General features: G+C 39.4%; 1 protein-coding gene across 5 annotated transcripts in view; it reads left to right on the plus strand.

The window, feature by feature from the left end:
- The first annotated feature begins 3,610 nt into the window (after positions 1-3,610).
- Positions 3,611-21,977, plus strand: part of MAPK8 (mitogen-activated protein kinase 8) — a 62,196-nt gene continuing 43,829 nt past the window's right edge. For all 5 annotated transcript variants that reach the window (XM_067300014.1, XM_067300017.1, XM_067300015.1 and 2 more), the window contains exon 1: positions 3,611-3,663. The gene's annotated coding sequence lies outside the window, so the exon portion shown is untranslated. The remainder of the gene's footprint in view (positions 3,664-21,977) is intronic.

Here is a 21,977-nt window from a genome sequence, read left to right on the forward strand (position 1 = left end):
AACTGTTTTGTTTATTTCACATAAACATTTGTATTACTCCTGGAATATTCTAAAATGTTATGAAGTCTGGGTGTTGTTTCCAGATATAATGCCCTTAACAAACAATATTTATCAACTTGTTTTTCTAACAGGACATGGATGTTGATCCTGGCTGTGACTTACCAAGCCTTAGCGTGGAAATTCTGGGCCCCTGAGTCACCGCAGTTCCTGTTGATCTTTTCTTCGTCGGGTAATTAGTGAGGTGAAGAGATGGTTATGGTTTATTCATTTCCAGAAGGCAGCTTTCACTGGTGAAAGATAGTAGGTGCCTGTGCGATTATGATATTTACATATATGTCTAAAACAAATAAATGATAGAATTACAGTGGCTGCATGTTTGTACAGGTGGTTCAGCCTGAGATCAGAGAAATGCAATTTTTATCTTCTATTGAAGGGAACTTAAGAAAAGAAATGTTAGAAGGTCCATTCTTGCAAATACACATTTTTAAATAAGATAACTAAAAAAATAAAACTTTTTCAGAACATGCTATTCTTTACCTGCCTGTCTAAATGTTGGTGTCTTACAGTTACAACACATGCCTAGAATATCTTGTTTCTCTTCTCAGCTTGTCTAAGAATGACCGTAGGCGTAATCCGATATTTACTTGTAAACAGCTGTTACGTTTTAAGAAGTAAACCACACTGTTTCTCTTCACTACAGCCCCATTCAACTGAAGCACACTGAGTTACTTTGTGTATTATTCTAGTCCATTTTGGTGCAAAAATAAATCATCATTCTTTACTATGGATGTTTTGTGGGCAAAAATGACTACATTCTATAGCCTTGGGCCTGTTATTTTATATTATAGTTTCTAACTTTTGATATTTTGATGTTTGTATATCAAAATTTGGGTCAGATAATCAGATCCACTGCCTTGACTCCAAAGATTTCAGTCTTAATTATGCTTGCTTTGCAGTTTATAAGCATTAATACATTAAAACAGTGTTCACTACCAAGAATGTGGTAGTTACTAAGAATTTTCTGAAAATATTCAAAAAGGTCTCAACTACATTTTTGATAAAATTTCATGACCACTGAATTTCATGACCACCATCTTCTTGGATATCAGTCAGGATGATCCAGAAAATGGATATCAGTCAGGACAATCCAGAAGAGAGGCTCCACCCAGGCATACTCAGTATTTGCACATAGCCATTATGCTTGCAAGAAAATACTTCTGCAAAGCAGTTTTAAAAACTACACTATGGTGATGTTAAATAACATTCTCAAATTTTTTAATTTAGGGACTTAGTTTTAAAAAATAGATTGTTCACACAATCAAGAAAATTTTGTCATGATTTAGAGAGGTATATTTCAATATCTTACAATTTTTGCATAGAGTACAGGAACCTTACAGCCTATCTGTAATACCTTTAATTTTTTAAAACAATATGCTAGTAAGTAGCAGATCTACGATATTGAATCCTTACTTTCCTTTTATTGTATTCCTTCGTAAAATCTTTAAATATTTAGGAGTCCATGGAACCTATGATATTAAAATATATAATGCTACTTCATCATGCTTTGCAACAACACCAGTTTGCTCTTGTTGTATCATTTCTGCGTCATTATTGTCTGTTGCTTATCAGCTCTGTATACAAGCTAGCAATAGATGCTGATGGCACACATGGCTGTGAGTGCTAATTTTAAAAAACTCACTTATAAATACATCTCTTTTAAAGTGTCAACTTTGTAACCTATAAAATCTCAATGAGAATTTGAATGTCCAGTGAAAAACATATGTGACAATCCTATAGCCTAAGCAAAACACCATTTTATACTTGCAAATATCAGTGCAGTCTTACCTCAAATAGCACGATTAGGAACAATAACTCTCCCCGAAAGATTAGGAGTAACATAGGGGATCCTTACAGCCCCAGGCAGATATTTGTGCTGCAAATAACTGTGCTGGCTGAGCGTGGTGCCACCCCCTCTTGTTTCTGGCAGCAGATACACATAGCGGAGGTTGCCACCAGAGAGGTCTGCTTGCCAGCAGAAGGAGGCACGTGACTGTGCCACGATCTGCTTCAGGCAAAATCGGCAGGGCTAGTCTCATCTGCCGATGAAGATGTATATGACCTAACCAGATTAAATTTTTTTGCCTTCAATGAATTTCAGAGATTCACGTTGCCTTTTCTGCCAGCTGAACCTGGCCTTTGGCACAAATAAATATGGAAGGGAATGCAACATCTGACTGTATTCTCACACACTTCTACCAGAAAAAGCCCGAAAGCAAAAAACTAATTAATTCAACTCAGGGACTGCCCCATGAAAATGATCAGAGGTGAAGTGGGAGAAACTTGATTCTCTCTCTCTTGGAAAGACACTTATGAACTGAGTGGGATGCAGAGAGGCCTCCCTCCCGGGATGGAGTCTAAGCAATAGCTTTTCCTGTAGGTATAAAGGAAATACCATATATCTGTCTGCAGGGATCTGTAATAGCACCTCTTCTAAGATATGGATTGAAAATGCGCTTGCCTAAAATAAATGAGAATTTTAAGGACATAAGTGCAGAGACCTCACTAAAGCAGGCATATGAGTAGTATGTTAACAGCTTTATGGAAGTGAAGCTCTTAACACCAAGATAGTGGGCAAAACTGTAATACTCTGAAGCACCACCTTTATGGTGTAAAAATCTAAGCTTGTTACAGCCCTGCAGCAGGATAAAAGCTGTTAGCAGTGACAACCTCACTGTAATCTTGGCATCTTCAAAAATGTGACACTTAAATGTTTAACAAATCAATTGAATGTGGAATGTCCGTTTTTATTGTGCCGTAACTGACAGATTTTATATCAGTACTGTTCAAAAGGCCTTTTCTGTACTACGTAGTGCAAATATGCAAAGGCTTGCTTCAAACGCGTTGACATGGCTTCAAGGTGCTCAGAGGCCTCCTTTTGTCTCTAAGCAGTGACATTCCCAGAAACAAAACAAAACCAAAAAACCAACAGACAAACAGTGATATACCAAAGAAAATATTGAGCAACCAAAGAGCCGCTACTTGCGTCAGGTGCCAAGGGCCAAAGACAATGGCAAGGAACAACTCAAAGCCTCACGGTGAAGCGCTGAACATTGAGAGGAAAAATTGCCCCAGCAGCTCCAGAACAAAAACCACAGAGAGAAGAGCCGCTAATGAGATGAAGCTGCGTGCGGCACGCCAGACGCGCCCCGGGAACGGCGGCGGTGCCAAAGCAACCCAGGACGTCTGGGAGCGCTAGAAAAATTGATGCCGGCGTGCTGCGGCTGGGGGCAGACAGCACGGAGCTGGAAACCACGATTTTTTACGGCAGTCCCAGCAGGAAGGGAGGCGTAGCTGGGGGCAGGGGCTGCTGCGCGAGGACGGGCGCGGAGGGGCCCGGGCGATGCCGGCGCTGGGGGCCGGGCCGGGCGGGCAGCCGGGGCGCCGCAGGGCGGGGGGGGCCCGCAGGGGCCGGTGGCGGCGGCGGGGCCGCGGTTCGGGGGAGGGGCCGGGCCGGGCCGGGCCGGGCCGGACGGGGCCCGCGGAGGGGGCGGGGCCTGAGGAGGGGGCGGGTTGCCGCAGCCGCAGCCGCGCCGGGCGGGCGGAGCGCGGTGCGTGCGGGCGGCCCGGCCCCGGCTCATTACTCAGCGGCCGAGGCAGGCGGCGGTGAGTGCGGCGGCCTCGGGCCGGCCGGTGCTGAGGTGGTGGCGGGGAGCGGAGCGGGGCCGCGCCGCGCCGCTTTGTTTACGTTTCGGAGCCGGGCGGGGGCGGGGGTGGCGCTCGGCCGGTGGCGGTGGCGGCGGGGAGTCCCGGGCTCTGCTCCTGCCGCTGCCCGGGGGCGGCGCGGGGCTCGCCGGGCCGCGCCCCGCCATGTCAGCCGGGGCCGGGGGCCGCGCTGCGCCGCGCCGCGCTCGGGGCCCGGCGTCTCCCGGCAGCGGGATAACGGCGGCGCGGGGGGAGGGGGGCGGGGAGGCTCTTTGTTGTCCGCCGGGAGGGGCCGGGGCTCGGCGCGGCGGCCTGCGGGGCCCCGCGACCTTGCCGTGGCGATGCCTCCTGCGGGGCGGCGCGGCGCGGCCGCCCCACGCGCGGGGGTAGGGGCGGCTGGCGGCGCTTCCGATTCTTCTGCCTCTCAATCTCATGTTTCCGGCGAAAGGGGTGAGCTGCCTATTTGCAGAATTTGTTTAGCCCTTTAGTTGTCCTGTGTCATCAATAGCATCTGGTTTTACTCTCGAAGCCTGTTTCTTTATGTGTTTCTCTGTGGAGTGCTGCCATCAGTGGAGTCTGATCCGAGCGTGGCTGATAAGCTACACGTATGAGTCCCGCTTGGTTCATCCCTCCCCGGTTACAGTAACAGATTCGGGTGCGCAGTGTGTTTTTGAATTTCAGTGCTGTGCAGAACAGGCTTGCTGAAGTCTTTCAGACCATCCAGACACCCTACACACTTTGGTCTATCTGGTAATGTAAACATAAAGGGTGTTATATTTGTTCATGGAAGGAAAGTGTTAATTTCCCTAGGGCATGTGCATGTAGAGTTTTGCAAGCTTACATTACAGCCCAGTTTTATTTACAGACATGGAGTCTTTGACTAGCGGGGGGCTCTTGATTTACGTGAGTGGTAGCCTTGCTTTTAGAGGTGCAGACAAATAAGTCCTGGGAACCAGCAGTATTTGAAATGTATCTTACTTGTCTGTGTATTTGCAGGTGTATCAGTATAACCTAGAAATGGTTCCAGCTGTAGCCTGAAGAGACTCTGGGCCAAACCTAGTTAAAGTCTGCTTGTCAAAGTGAGTTCACTGACTTATTTGAGCTTTCCCTGGGTATAGCGAAGGGAGACTCCTCATTCTTTTAGTAAAACTTAAGAAATAAATGTTGAATTTCAAATAGTCCCATGTTTGATCTCAGTCTATGGGGGCAGCCATCTTGTCTTTTTTTCACTTGATTTCAGATGTGTGGCATAGGCTAGTTTGGTCGCAGTGTTGTGGTGCATCCCACAGCAGTTCCCCCTCTTTGCTGGAGTTCTTATTGTACACTCTCTCCTTTCTTCCCCCCTGCCCAAGTGACTGGATGTTCAGCAGTTTTCACAGAAATGCCCAGTGCTGGGTTCTGCGGAGTCTCTGCTGCCAGGGCAGGGACCAGACAAATTCCAGGTCGATTGTCAGGTACTAACAGTTTTTGGAATAGACAGGGCAAAAGTATGATTGGAGAAGGGGAGAGAAACATCTACTGAAGAAAACTGCTCCAGAGTCATAGAGGATGCACAGAGCTGACTGCACAAAGCTATTTGGTCATAACTCTGACAAAGAAATTTTAACCGTGTCTTCCAGTACAGAAGTACCCAAGCTTTTTGGGCCCAGTGGCTCCTCTAAGCATGTGAAGTGTCTTGTGTATTACCATATACTGTATGGAGACTTCTTGGACAGAAACATTAAAAAGATGATCTAATATGGTCCTGAGTCCTGCTGTTTGGGAGTACTTGTTCTAGGCAGAAGTTGAGTTGTCTGTTGTGTGGGAGTTGTTTTCTTGGTGGTGGTTGTTGTTGTTTTTAACTTTTAATGCTTCTCTTCAGTGAACTAAGCCTTTGCTGGCTTTATAGGAGTGCATGTATAACCTCCTTTGCAAATCCTTTTAGGTAAAATTGCTGTATCAACTAATTGTTATGCAAATATTAGCAAATAAACAGGTGTTTTGGAGTGGAACAATGGAATTTATTTTTGACCCACTGCTTACTTGAAATGATTAGATGTGGTTGTTGCTTGTTCTAATTCTTAAACTATGAGTTGATGGGATGGTATTTGAGATTGTAATACTATTTGCTTATTTGTTCACTGTATGTTTGGGTTGTTTTGGGTTTTTTTTTTTTTTTTTCTTCCTTCCCCAACTACCTAAATTGTGTGAGTAGTTATTGTTTAAAGATGTATAAAAAGTACGTGCTCAGCCCTTCATTTCTGAGGATTAATCCAGTATTCTGGACTAATACAGATATCCTTCTTGATAGTCTGCTGAAAAGTATGGTATGCTGTTTCTTAAACTTCCTTTTTTTTCCTATGGGGAAAAAGCTCTGTGTGTGTGTGTGTGTGTGTGTAATGTTCATTGCTGTATCAGTTTTTGCAAATTAGGCTAATCTATTTTTGCTCATAGCTGCATTTTTAATAAGGGATAATAATATATTTTATTGCCATAAATGTTTCCATTAAAAAAAAGTTAGTTCTTAACCCAAAAATCTGTGGAAACAGAATTCCCTGTTTATGTTATGGAAAGATCTCTTGATTTTCAAGAGCTCCTTAAAAATCCAGTTGAAACTACTTACACTGTTTGCCTCCTGTGAAATTCATCCCAGTTTGGACATGGATTCAGCAAAACAACTTTTACTTTGCTGAACTAAGAACTTGAACATCTGATTTTTGGATCTTTTTATGAATCAACCTGTTTAAATGGAGTTGAAGATTCCCCTTCAAATTTGAAAAATGCCATTTCTGGTTATCCTCATGAAAATAAGAGCTATAGTTAAACAGGCATTGCTCCATTACATGGTATATTTGTATGAAAATACAGAAATAGTCATTTTTATTTACATATATTCTTTTTAACAGTAACGTCAGTGGAAGATAATTATTTGGTTGATAAAGTCTTTGAGTTTTCAAAGCAGTGATGATGCTGTTTATATTTCTGTAACATCACACCGTAATTTCATGTTCAGAGGCTACCTTGCTTGAGCAATCTCTCTCCCTGCTGTTCCTTCTTGCCAAGTCCTGTGTGGCAAAACCCATCAGGGAACTAACTGATCCAGCTGAAAAATCTTCCTCTTGGACTATTTTTCAGCCTGATTAATTCCTTTTTGTGTGTGAATAAACAGGTATATTGGTTCAATGCTGGGAGGTAGGAGACTGCTTAGGTGGGAATTGCTATCAAAGATGTGCATGTGAAACTGCAAGTTAAATAGTGATTGCTGGAAGGCTGGATTAATGCAAGTGGGAAAACCTCTTCTGTACTGAGAGGTTCTTGTTTAAAGATCTATTTTCAGACTGCGTCTTCTGCGGATGTTCTCTAAAAGTGTTCCAAACAAGGTGTTTGTTTTGTTTGCTTGAATTCACTGAGGAGACCAAAATGAACTGGAGATGAGTACCTGCTTGGTAATGAATCTTGATCTAGAGCAGTTTTGAATCAGTAAATTACCCTGGATGGACATCCTTTTCCAGATCTACCCATATTAGTCATTTCAAAGCATATGCTTTATTTCAGTAAGTGCCCTTAAGTTAGACAATATGAAAATTCTTGAACTGAAGCAGAGCAGTGAGGCAGAAGATGCATCCTTGTAGGGCTGATAACTATTTGTGTTTTCTGCCCTTTTTATTTTTATTTTAATACTGCTTTTGTGAAGCAGTGCTTTCCTGGTGCAGCTGTGCTTTATTTAGTGCTTATGTAATCCAGTCTTGAATCTTACCTTAAAACTTAAATGGTTTATATATTCGTGTGTGTGTGTGTGTGTGTGTGTATATATATATATATATATATATATATAAAAATTTTATTGTATTCTACATGTAGGATTACAAATAACAGTTTATCTTTTAGTTGCTATCCATTTTTCAAGCACCATATCTGTAAGATTTTTCTGTTGGTGGAGACAATGTTCCATTCACTGTTCAAAATTTTTCTAAATCCAGCTTACTATACCTCAGTAACAGATGAAACTTTCAGATCAAAACCTTGAAATACCTTTTTTTTTTTTTTTTTTTTTGACCATCTCATGCAAAATATGGGACTCCAGATGTAGGCCATTGATCAGTTTCCCAAGATGTTTATATTTATCAAGTATTGAGTGGAATTTTATTAGTACCGTTTATTTGTAAAAGTTTGTGCTTGTGGCAAAACTGTAGCTTTCTTACTAAACTGTGATTGATATTTTTAAGAAATACAGTATCTTAGAAGAATTTAATGTCATCAGGAAATTCAGGACTTCTCTTGGTGATTGGTGGAGGCACATTTACAATAGATTGATTTTAAATTTATGGAAAGTAAGTAGTAATGACTGTAGCTATGTATGATTATACCCTTTAATTAAGGAATTAGGGAATTATTACTAGAAATTGATGACTTAAGTCCCTTAAAACCAAATCCAAGCCAATAAAAGGAACAGCTTTGTCTTGCAGTAGGTTCATTGTTTCAACCAGGATTGCTAGATACTTTTAAAATATAACTTAAGTTCTCCTTGATGTAGAAATTGATGTATGCATTCAGTAAACACAGCAAGTACATGGTATCAAGTTTCCTTTTGTGAGGTGGAAATCTTTTGCACAGATTTTTCCCTCCTGTGTAGTTTAAGGAGTACTCCAATTTACCATTTATTTCCAGAGCAGTCGTCAGCAAATAGCAGTTTGCTTCTGCTATAGCTTTTACAAAGCCTTTGAGTGAGAACTCCTCCATGGGAAGAGACTGCAGTTGACGGCATCAAACTGTGAGAAAGGGATCTGTTACTAATATTGAATCAGATCAAAGTGGAGAACTGCCCAACCAGCTATGTTTGTACAGTACTGTTACCTTAAGTGTTCTTTGTTTTGTAAAATATTCTGTAAGTTGTTTTTTTGTTTTTTGTTTTGAGGCCTGCTTTTTCCTTTGTGTGATGAGAAGATGATCTTGGTGTACCAAACTCTGTAGCTCATAACTGGGAGCAATGCCTTCCTCTTTAACTTGAGATACTGTCTGTATTTTTTTTTTCCTCTGTTGTCCTTAGGAAGTGATTAAAAACTAATACATTCAATTCTACTTCAGTCCAAATTGATTGCCTGTAAGCTTAATGCTAAAATAAACCTCATATTTGTTGCCCATATTGTCACTTTTACTGTTGGATAAATGATGCTTAATAAGTGAACAGACGGGATCTTTAATCTTTCTTGGTTGGATGTTGTAGACTAATGCTTTAATGGTGGCTGGCAAAAAATACAACTTTAAATAACTTAATGGTCATTTGTGTTGCAAACAAAGCAAATACAGTGTATGAGCTCCTATTTGTATACCTTCAAATGAACAAGAAGGAAAAATATTAATCAACTGTGTTGCTGGAAAGCATATTCACTACAATTATGGATTATAAGTTTTTATTTATTTTAAAAAATACTTGCCAAACTCTATTTAATTACATTGAAATTATACCAAGCATTTTTTTTACTACAGAGCTTAAAAGCATGTAAGAAAAACGTCTTTACCCAATATTTACTCTTTTATAATTAATAACTATGGAGTATGGCTAAAATGTATGTTCCCATCATTGTAGCCTGTGTTGATTCGTTCTTAAACACTTAACTTGTATTTTAGTCTTCTGAACAAAACCTGAAATGTCTCCCATCTGGTGTTTTGCATGTGGTGCAAGGAAATAAACAAACATTAAATCTCCTATTTCTTACTGTGGCCTCGAAGCTGTGGAGATGTCCAGCTCTGTGCATGTGTGTGGGTCATCTATAGTTAGGTGCATGGGATGAAAATGATCCTTTTGCTGTCAAGGTGCTTCCTGGAGGGAGCAACTGACTGGAGAGGAGCTCCTGCAGGAGAGCAACTGGGGCTGCTGATGAATGACCAGCTGAACAGGAGTCAGCACTGTGCCTCTGCCACACTGAAGGCCAAGCGCATCCTGGGCTGTGTTAGAGAGTCAGGCCTGTGGGTTTAGGGAAGCAGCTGTACCTGTCTGTGGGGCAGCTGTGAGGCTCCAGCTGCAGTGGGGTCTAGCAGACTACATGTATGCACCCACTCTGCCAGAGAGAAACTGGAGAGAGTTCATCCTGGGCTGCTGAGGGGGCCGGGGGCTGGAGGAGCCACTGGGAAGACTGACTTTGCAGCCTGGGGAAGGGAAGGCTAAGGGGGACTCTAATTGCTGACTTTTACCACCTTTAAGCAGGGACTCAGAGGTGCACAATGAAGAGACAAGTCAGTGGCCACAAGCCATATTAAGGGAAATTCTAGTTGGGTGGTAAGGGGAAAAAATTCTCCCATGGGAGGTTGTGGAACCTGCATCCTTGGAGACTTTCAACTGGGCAAGGCCCTGAGCAATCTGATTTAAATATAAACTTGAAGTTCTACCTGTTCTGAGCAGGTAGCTTGTGTCCAGAGGTTGCTTTTGAGCCAGATTATGATTCTGCTGTTTGGGGCTTTTAAATTTTATTTTCAAAGTATCTCAGGAAAACTGGCAAAACAAAGGCACTCTGAGGTAGATAAGTCCATGACTGCATCAGGAGCTATGAAGGAAAAAAAAGCCATGAGACGTGATAGACATCCTCTTTCAAATTTGCTAGGGGCAGTATTGGCATTTTTCTGCCTGGCATTCAGCTTTCCAGCTCACTAGGCCAGACAGTACTTGGAGGCTAGGATAAAGGACAAAACAAGGTTATGGTACCTATCATGCTTTTGTTCACTGTGATAAACATAAAAGCTGAGCTCTATGGGAACAGCCCAAAGTAACGGGCTGGGTAACCAGATGAAGTTTGTCCAGGTCTTCTACGCTGCAGTGGAGGAGCACATTGGCAGCAGTGGCTGCTGTGAGGCTTTGAACGTGTGCTGGCTGGGTGAAGATTTCACACACTTAGCTGCAGTTAGGGTTACTCCAGGAAATGGCATCATGGAGCAAATTGGTCCTGATATCCAGTGGATCACAATAGCAGATCATGAGTGCAGGGGTGGGTAAGAGAAAGAAAAGCAGCCTTGGCAGGTCCATAAATCCTCTTGTGCTGTTGTCCCCTCTGCTTATGCTGCCTGGAGAAGACCCCATCCTGCAGATCTGTTCTAACAGTTAATTCTTATGCATTTGACCACTTAATAAAGCTAATCTGAGATTTTAGGACAGGGAAGTGAGCAGAACAGGAAGTTACAATTCAGAGTGGTTGTTTTGCCTCCTATGAAAGCAGCTGTCCTGGGGTTTGAATCTGTAGGTAGTTAAAAGCATGAATACAGCTACTCCTGTGTGACTGCAAGATAGAGTCCTTTGGGAAATCCAGTGTTGGCGGTGGCGTATCATTTTAAGCCCTGGGTGTATTATTTAATAATTCTACTGCCTAAGTTTACATTAGAGCACAGTTAACAGTAATTATCATGTTTACTTATAGGATATCAGGCATAAAAATATACACATTGTTTCTAGCATTAATCCTAATCTTATGTTTTACTACAGAAACAGCAAAAAAGTGAATGCCTTGATTGACATGCTCATCAGCATAAATTAGTTCATAATTGCTCATTATGCAAGTGTTTTGGAAGGTGAGAAATATGACACACTGATCACATTCAGCATAGGAAGGGTAGTAACTTGATATCCTTAAAAAGCTTTATTAGAAGTGTACGGGCTACGTTCACTTGTCACTTATTGCCTGAAAAATGGCATATTCAGGTGACACGAGCTAACATCATTCTGTTTCATAGACATTCTTCTGATGAGCAATGTTTTTTATTTCAAACCTTCCAACAGTGAATGACTTGCATATTCAAGGGTTACTGCAATGCAAAACTCCTTGTTGAACAGTAGTAGTGCTTATTTTGTTGTTTTTTAAATTGAAGGGTGACAAGATTCTTGTGCCACTCATACATATGTCAAGGTGCAGGAGAAAAAGGACAGTTCAGTTTCTGACAGTCTTATGTTGGATGTACAAGGGTTTCACTAATGTTAATATGCAGTATTCGAGTGATGATGTAAACTGAGGTTGGGGGGAACTAGGTCTGACTGGAGTTACTTTATTCTCTCCCTCTTTTATTCAAAATTGTTTCTTTCTACTTTTCCTCATATGTTTTCTTACCATGACTCTTAGTGTGCATAGTTACTAGCATACTATGCATAGCAGTACTTCTGAGGTTTTTTGTTCTTGTTTAAAGAATAGGAATTCTCAAACTTCTCCTAGTTTGGGAACTTCTATCTTAGGATTTTTTTTGCTAGAACAGGCTCTCAGACACTTTTGAAGTCTAATGGGAAAAAGAGGAACTGGACAACAGAACAGATTCTATTTTTATTGCCATTAGTAGTGAATTCTCTAGATTGATACAGTATCTTACAAACTACCCAGAAGGCAAAGCCTTTATGTTGAAATGTACTGCCTTCCCTCCCCCAGTATATTATTGTGCATAGTACTGTACTACATTACAGGAGGTGTCTGGGAAGGAGTTGTCAGTGCTGAGGTTGCAATATGTTTTGGAGTTTTTTGTTCCATTCTAAAACTCTTATTACTGAAGCATTTAATGCCACGTACTTTAGACAGGATGTCGTAGCACATTAATCTGCTTGTATTTAAAAGATAAATGGATGAATTAGTGAAAGTAGCGTTCATAATTGGATTCTAAGTTTTTGTAGCTGGGATTTCAAGTCAAAGTGTTTTAAGATTTTTTTTTTTTTGGTGGAACTGTTGATGTGATTCTTCATAAATGTAGTTTTAAAAAAATCTAAAAGCTTTTTTTTTCTAGTTGTTATACAACTCCCCGTTTCCTGTTGTGTTTTTCTGTAGCTGTTGTCCTCTTTATTATTGCTACTTAATGAGTGTTGTAGGTCACTAGGTGTCTTTTGTTTATTTGCATCCTTTAAAAGGATCAGAGAACCTTTACATCTGCTAAAACATTTAACTGCTGAGTGCTTCAAGTTCCCCTCTAAGAGGAGCTAAAAAATCAAGCCTTCTACCACTGGAGTAATCCTGAAATGGGATTTTACTTCTAGACTGGTTTAGTTTGCTGATGGTTTGCCTATTTAAACTGTATTCCTGCTTTGCCAGCAATCATTGGATAGGCAGAGGACTGGCATATTGAGGCAAACTTTTGTCACTTTTGTGGTATGGTTAGAAGTAATGGTCTCTTAAGTAATTGGTTGAAACGGAAGAGTACCAATAGTTTCTTCTCTTCTCATGACTTTCAAGTTAGATTACTGCTGAGCTTCTTCAAATACCAGAATATGTTGAATGGACCATGACATATGTTTCTGCATGAAAGGGAAATATATAACAGTAGTTCCAATCATTTGGCAGGGATACAGCATAAGGGTGTATTTTAATCTGTTTTCTAGTTCCTATAATGTGTTCAAATTGCAGTTCTTACACAATTGAATTGCATGCTTCCCTTTCTTAAAATGGGACACCTTTTTGAAGTCTTGCTTCCCTGCGTTTTCACTGATTTCAAATTTTAACAATGTGATAAAAAACTACTGCAGTGACAAAGAATTCATTGCCATAAAACTGAAGATAACCTATAGAAAGCAGAATTGTATTTTTAACAGTCAGCAGTAAGATTTCTCCTTCCTTGTAGGTTAATTTAGTATTTAAATATTTTACTTCTTTTTTTAAATGTTTAACTTGATTTTTCCTCATCTACTATCCTTTTATATATACTTTTATTTGAAAAAGGATTAAAGAATTGGAAAAGCCTTGCTTTATCTTATTATTTGTGAAAAAGAGAGTTTTGCTAAGAGTAGTCTTTTAATCTGCTGTCATAACAGCTTCTTTGCCAAACTGTAGAATTACATAAGTTTTCTTTGGTGGAGCCATTCTGATTTATGATTTATGTGGCAAAACTGACCTGCAAGAGACAGTTGGCAAAGTGTTATTTTGTATGTTGTGATAATAGGATTCATCATGGAACCATCTGTGGTGGATCCTCATCTGACGATACACTGAAGAAACTATAGAGATACAGTCCTACAAAATGTGGAACAGCAGACTGTTTGCTGATGATATATTTGGAGATACGGCATGGTTCACTCTGGTAACGCTTGTTCCAGAAAAATGATACCTGTTAATTTTTCTTTTATGATTAATTAAAGTCACAGTTGAGGAGTTTGTTTAAAAACAAACAAACAAAAACCCCAAACCACATATTTGGGGGGAAAGGTAAGATGAGAATCTGTAGGGTTACAAATGCCGGTTTACAGGCTGCTTAATATTGTGCAGCAGACTATGTGCCTCTTGGGTCGCGTCTTAGTGACATGTGAATTTAAAACCTGTTTTAAACAGAAAGGAAGATATTTATCTTAAAAAAAATCTCTGTTGATGTGCCTTTAAAAATTGGTTTAGAATAGAGAAAAACTCTGCAATGTATTCCATTACAAATACATCATTTCACTGTGCAACCTGTAGTGTTGATCTCTTTGTGATAAACCCTTATCACAATCCAAAGTACAGAACTCCGGATAACTTAACTGTGCAAAATGCTAGTTTTAAAGTGTCATTGTAATAAACTAAATCAGAAATGATTTATAACGTAGTGATGATATGTATGTTAAATAAGTGTTATTGGCATAGATAAGCACTTTGCAGAGGGAGGTTACGCTAGCATTCCCAAGCAGCTGTGTTTACTTACTGATCATGTTACAGGAACTAACTTGACTATGAGAAGTGCTGGAAGGTTATATGGGTTGTTGTCAGAAATCTTATTTGTCCCTGACTTGGGTATCCATGGCTGACTTAAATATCAGTAAAATTGACTGAACCTCAAAATTTGGGTAAATCTCAAACTGTGTAACTCCTAGTACTGTTTCCAAGATGTTTTAAATGCTTATCTTGGTGGCTCTCTCTACAGATTGCTTGGTGTTCATTTAAAAATATATATATACCAGAAATCAGGAAATCTGGATAGCACCAAATGCTTAATATTCACAGATGATCAAGAAGTCTCAGATTTCATCCCCCCTGCTATATACCAGCTGACTTCTATGTTTTGTTGGAGGAAAGGGAGATGAGAGAAGGAATGGTAGATAAACAGGCAGAAAATTTCACATCTCTTCATGCAGCTGATACTGTGCATTCATTTACACTTCTTATTTTCCTTGTCTTCAGACTATTGGAAAACTGTGTAGCTGTTAGGCATACTGGATGGTTAATTTCTTTTGTTAAGATTGCATCTCTATTTTCCAGAACAAATATTTAGTACTTCATTTTCAATTGCAGTGTTTTTTAAAAGCCAGGTCGTTAAATAGGAATTGCATGACACTTTAGATTCGGGTCTCTGACCAGAGCAGCTGTCCTCATTTTATTGGGCATACTTCCATGAGTAATCTGATTTCTAGACAGTGCAGTGCACTTTGACTTATCTTCTCAATCTTCTGTTTTCTGATTATTTTTGTTTTTACTTTATATGCCTTCCCACATTATAGAGTTAGAGCCCTGGTGTCCATAACATCTATTATAGCTAATTGCCATGGAAATAGAAATAGGGCCAAAAACAACAGCCTGTGTATAGTTTTTGTCTGTGGCCAGCTGCTTTAAGGACTACCATGAAAAGGAGATAAAATTGGCTCAAAGTGCCCTGGTTCAGTCATCTGTTTGAGGTTCAGGGAGTGTGTATAGGAGAGCTAGAAACTTGCAAGTCCATGCATCTTTTCCTGTGCTTTGTGGTGATCTCTTTTATCATCTAACATTAACAAACAGTACCTTATCTCTTCATGAATGCCTTTATGTTAGTATTTCTTGTAACAGAAGGGCCATAGCTTATAGATTGGTATTATGTGACAGCATTTTAGAATGTAGAGATAAACTGAAATGCAAACTGGGAAGGTGAATTGCATGAAATTTTAGGGACAAAAAAGAAAAATGTCTATTTTGAAATGGCAATCACTGCAAAACTTAATGTTATTTATGAATTGTTTACTGTATTTGTGCGTTTATTTTTTGCCTCTGTGGTTTCCTGCTTTTGCAAGGTATATGGTGTCTCTGTGGATCTGACTGTAAAGAATTCAGTTCTCAACTGAATTTGATCGTTTATTAAAGAAATTTGCTTTAGAAGCAAAACAAATTATATAGATTGTCTTATTTTGGATATTTTGAAAGAAATGTTTCACAGTATGAGAATTCTCTTTAGAAATGAGCGTGTAACAGTTTACTATTGATTTTAAAAAAGAGGGTGCTCAAATATCATGGATGCAGGTTCAGCAGTTGAGACTTGTGCTGCTGACCCCCATCCAGTAGTACCGTTTTTTCAGACCATTTTATAAAATGTTGCTATTTGATACTTGGTTTGCATAAATGCACGCTTTGCGCTTCTGAGGAAAATGTGATGTGAAGTGGCCATGTCGGCCTTGCCTGTGCGCCACAGGGAGCGGGATGTGAAATCGCTGCTGGAGCTTCGGTGGTCGCTCTCTGCCAGCTGGCCAAACCATGTTAGGAAATAGGTCAGCTGGAGCAGTGTTTAACAACAGGAATTGCTTTTGTGGCTTTCTACATCTTTGGATGTGATCTAACACTACATATTTCTAGACAAATGCCAGTAGCTCAATATTCTGTTAGTTACAGTCTTCGTTTTATTGCTGTCAGTTGGGTTTTTCCTTACTGTTAAACCATCTCTAGAAAGTTAGTTACTTCTGACATTATATCAGACTCTTTGAAGTTACCTGAAATATGCAAGTGGAAAAGCTTAAAGTTACAGTTGCCTAATGCAAAAATTACTTAATGTTGCTCACTTTCTCCAGGTTCAGGTTTCCCCAATTTCAGGTTCAGCTGTTACCTTTTGGCACTAATGACAACAACCTGTGACTGAGCTGATTTTATTTCTGGCTACCTAGTATTTCAGTGTAATTTGATGCAGGGAGTTCAAGTAGTAGTGCGTAAAACATAGTGTTGAAACCAAGCTATTAGAGCAGTATTGTGTATTCCTGTTTTTATTGCTCATCTTTTATCATGGCTTCTGAAATATTTGGGGTGGGGTTCCCAAAGTTACACACTGCTTTGTAGAAGCATCTGCCTTTGGCTTAGAGGCTCTGGTATTGATCAGAAAACTCTGGCAGGGGCAGTAGTAGAGAACAGAGGCATGCCAGATTCAAGTTTTTGCTTGTAGCTTGTATGACTAACCCTGTAAATATAGTCCCTGCGGGGGTCTAGCATCAGTGATGCAGCAGCACATCTCCTCAGCCTCTGTGAAATCTTCTTGTTCGAGAGGGGACACTGAAATAGGACCAGAAGGCAAAACTCAAGGGGCTGCATTTACCAGTGGCTGCTACTGAAGAGTTCTGCTTGGGAAAAATGCATGTTCCTCTTCCCAGGAGAAATGCTTGACTGCCAGTAGTAGCTCTCTCCTCCCTCCAAAACAATCAAGCAAGCTCCTAAATGCTGGTGGCTCTTTTAAGTCAGACTGTTCACCTGCGCTCTGCACTGGTGCTGCAGCTGCTCTCGCGGGCTCTTCCAGGAAGGCAGTCACTAACCAAAGCAGCTAGAAGAAGGAAAAGGTCGGTTTAATTAAGATGAGGAATGAAACATGCATTTACTACCCTTTTTTGTATGTATACATTTTTTTCTTTTAATAGCTTATAGTCTGCCCTAAAGCTGGAAGTTGAATTTCAGAAGGTGTAAAATTTTATGGAAGCTTTCTGCCCCCTTCATAATACACTGCAAATTATTTTTGTACAATGGATAGCACAATGTCTAGCTTGGGAATTACAGTTCATAAAAATGTGTAAATATTAAGGTGGGAATGATTTAAATTAAAGAATACTCACTAGAAGTAATTAAAGATAAAACAGTTGTTGGTTGTGTTTGTATGAGGAAGTTTTCTCCTATCCTGCCCATCAAATTCTACATGTGAAATAACATTAGAAATAAAGCTTCACTCATTTTCTCAAGTGGACAAAATAGTGGGCTGTGCCTGGTTGTCTGCTAAAGAGCAACTCTGAATTATTGCAGAGCTGACTGGAGGTCTCCAGCAGCTCTGGAGACAGTCCCCGGTCAGGGAGCTGCTTCAGCTGCAAGGAAGCACAGGAAAGCCTCTCCTGGAAGCTGGAGATGGGTTAGGTTGGTCCCTTGCTGGAATATAGGCTGCAAGTATTTTTGAGGTGGAAATAAGGAATGGGTAGTGTGTGCTGTTACTTTTGTGGAGAGAAGTATGGGACTAGAGAGCAGAAGCAATGCAGACTGGAGAGAGGTATGTTATTTGAGAAGGCAGCCTAATTTAGAGAGTCTGAGAGTACCTGATCTACAGCAGGTTCTCTGTGAACGCATGTGTGCTTCGACATGTTCAGTCTTAAAAACATTTAGTTTGCTCCACTTGAATTGCTGCATTTGGTCACTACTAATCTGGGTGAAAATGCAAACCACTTTGAGAATCTCAGGGCCTTTTATACTTACATCTGTAGATGATGTAAGAAAGCTCCCTGGATGTTGAGTGAATAGGATTACTTGCCTGTTCCAACCAGTACTGGCATTTGGGGAAAGATGTCTGTTCTGGAGACTAAAATTAGATATCGGACTTGTTTTGTGTGAGTAGTTCTTTCACAAAATGACAGTGGATCCTGGAACACTCTTGTACGCAATACTTTAAGTATTCAATTTAGCAGAATTTTAGGTTTTACTAGGAAAATTTATATTGACAACTGATAAAGAAACAAAAATAGACCTTTTTGTTTACTAGTTTAAGAGTTTAGAATGAGAAGTAAAACTTTAGATATCTTGGATTAGTTTACAATAACAGTTATATGTGAATACTCTTTTCTAAGCAATGTAATTTGTTGCTCTTTCTTGTCAAAGGGAAAGCATGCTCCTTCCGTTGCTTAGAGCCTCTTGTTGTGCCATCAACCTACCTATATATGTTGTTTTGTGTTTAGTAGTAAAGTTATTGTTCATTTCGATCTTTTATTTATTTATTTTTTATTATTATTTTTCTTTAGATGGGAGGGGGGTCACTCTCCAGATTTGAATTGGAATTCAGTAAAGAGTGCAAGCATTCTTGTGTAAGCTCATACTGTTTAAGTGGTAGATAGCTCCTTTATATTGTCTGCGACTCTAAGGGATTTTTGGAAGGCAGAACCAAGTTCAGCTCATTGGAGTAGTCCATTCAATTAGGTGATTATTTTATGGAAACTGTGATATGGTGTGTACTGGCCAAGCAAAGGCTGTTAAAGCGGAGAAGGGGGTGTTTCATTTCCCTGCATGTCCTTCCCTTCTTAGTAGACTCTTCAGATAACAGGTACTGTTTTAGTATTCAAATTAGATGAAAAAACATGAAGAAAACTAGTGAGGCATGCTAGAAAATGTCATGTGATCTAGCTGCAATATGAGGTTAGAACCAGTATATGAACCTGTAAGGTGGAATATTAAATCACTGGGAAGATTGCATTAGCATTAATGGATTTCTTGCATTGTTAATATAGGACTGTGCATAGTTGTTTCATGTAAAATGTGCTGAGAACAGGGTTAGCTCAACATAGAGGGCTCTAAGTCTTTGCAAGAGATTTATCAATCTGGCAATGATATTTGCTGCACCACTGAGGAAATTCATTGGTATAAAGAGCCTGTATATTATTTTTTTTAAGTTTCATTTTGCTAGCATATACTCAAAAGCTTTTTGCATTAAAGCTTCATCGGTTTTTCTATACAAAACATGTCAGCTTTTCTGGAATTATTATCTTTAGTGAAGAAAACTATCTATTTATTGTTAAATATTCAACAGGCTGTTGGAAATCAAGAAATTGGCTTTGAATTTTCTATGGGAAAGGAATATTAAAGGGAAACTGTAACAGCCTTAAAGTTTAAAAAATTGAAATACACCTTGAATCTCTTGTCTTCAGGCAAACTGAAGTGACATCCTTCTGTGTTTGAACTTGAAAGCAGTTGGCAAGTCATAACATAGAAATCTAAATGTTCCCTTGTTATGATTATGTAGGTTTGCCCTGCCTCAGTATTTCTGTCCTCAACCAAAACTGAGGTCTTCTGTCCACCTTTGCTTTACTGAATCTGTGATTAGTGAAGTTTGGCTTCCTGACAGCCAAACAATGTATTAAAAATCTAGCTTTCTTTTAGGACATGACCTGCACTGCACTTCTGGCCTGTGCTACAGAAGAATCACTCCAATATATGTGATTTTGTTCAATAGTTGCCCGTATAAAATGGCCCCCAAAATCAAGCTGTAGACTCAAAATTTTGTGATATGACAGTTCTTATGTGAGTGACCTAAGATAAATAGAGGACTCCTATAATGTAGATGTACGTCAGATGAAGCGGGAGGCGCTTCCGTATCAATTATGCACAATCTAGAGACCTCATTAAACATATGTCAACATTAAGAGCAGCTTAGGCAATCATCTGGAAGTTGTTCAACTCATAACCATCTGACTTGTGAAGACATAATTTAAAAGCTCTGCAAAATTTTAAGAAAATTAATGCTACAGTCAACAATGATAATATTTCATTTTAGAATAATCTTCATATTTTTCAGAGGTCTGGTACTACCTTACTGCACTGTTCACTCAACTAACATTAACTCTTTTTTCCAAATCCCTTATCTGTATTAGCATTTAACAGAGCTTGAATGATTTTGAAGTATAACTTTCCTTTCCAAGGGCAATATTGAAAATGAAAACATTAATAAAACCACGATTACTTTTGTGAATAACTGAACAAGTTACAAAGTTACCTTTAAGAAACAGAATGCTGTAGTGAAAAATGGACTCCACTTACAATACCCCATTTAACAGATGTCCAGAAACCTTTAAATGTGACAGCTGAAAATTAGACAAGCATTCACAGGCACATGATGCATACAAATCAGCTATGTGTGAACTGCAATTTCACAAAGAAATTAAATAAAAATCATTAATGCAAGAACTTTATATATAATGTGCATTTGCTTTGCTTTCAGTAGGCGTCAAGCATATACTTGAAATTCTGTTGGCTTTTTTTACATATCTCTCTAGGTCAACCAAAGATTCCCACAGAAGATTAATTTTCTGTGGTGTTAGACTCCTCATTTTAATTGCAGTGTTCTGAATGAAGTTATTGAATCATCATTGATAGGTAGTTTATGCCATTATGATGTCAATGTATAGTTGCTTTATTTTAAAATTGCCTTTTTCCACTTCTACATCTCATTATCTATCATGATTTTAATCTTTTGTCACCCTACTTCTGATCAGCTTCTCTGGTAATCTGCTTCCTTACCTGAGCAGCGGTTGTTCCTAGGAGCCCCCAGTCTCATAATTGCCTATAGTTTCAGCTAAACTTCTCAGGGCCTTGATGCAGATGAGTTTGGGTTGATGTTTAAAGCAAAATCCTAGTTCACCCAAATCCAGCCCCATTGATGTGATGGATATAGAAGGTTTGATAACCTTATCTGGACTGTGAGCTCCACGTAGCCACAAACCTCAGCTGAACCACACTGATGCCAGCTCTAATTTGAACACATTAAGTTCACTCTGGTTTGGAACTGCGCTGTTTAGAGTTGAAACTGTGCTACATTGGAGACCTGTGTATAGCACTGTCCTGTGGTATAGGTAATAGATTTAAACAGCACCAAATAAAAAGGGGCCTGTTAGGAGAAGCAAGTCATCTATCTCTGCTTTCTAGAGAAATCCACATATGCATTCTTCAAAGGCAAATTTACTAAATATGTTGTTATTGTTTATATAGTTTTGCATTATGAGTTTTTAAGTCCATCTGGCCATTCCTAAGGTTTTTAATCCACCTGTAGTAAGACCTTTAAAGGGAAAGCATGTGAGCAAAGAATGAATTTCTCTCTTTCCCATGCTTCCATCTCCAAATCCTGTTTCTGTCTGACATATTTAGGTTTTACTAGAAAAACATTTTAACATGCACCATATTTTATTTGGATTATTGTCCTATATCTTGACTAATAAACTGAATGTTTTCTGTATTATAGACAAAGTTAGATATCAGTATTAAAATACAGCATTATGTTATCATATAGTATCTTGAAGACAGCAGGTTTTTATGGAACAGTCCTGTTGAGAAGTGCTAAGGTATATGCCTTTCTTTAAACAGATGTGAATGACAGAGATATATTTATATATAAACTTTGTTGTACAAGGTTTATTTTGTTCTAAAATCTTACTGCTGTTTTAAATAAGCTTCATTTAAAGGATGGTGAAGAAATTTGGTTAATCTTGATTGTCAGTATTATTTGTTTGTTGCGAAGGATAGTGGGGCGTCAGTGAAACCGTATTAAAAAAGTCCATACTTCTTAAGGTTGCTGTAATATTTACTTTTAAAAATTTATGCTACTTGTCTTTTCAAGGAGTTACAAGTTCCATG

Source organism: Apteryx mantelli, chromosome 7 (assembly GCF_036417845.1).
Source record: "Apteryx mantelli isolate bAptMan1 chromosome 7, bAptMan1.hap1, whole genome shotgun sequence".
Lineage (NCBI taxonomy): Eukaryota > Metazoa > Chordata > Aves > Apterygiformes > Apterygidae > Apteryx > Apteryx mantelli.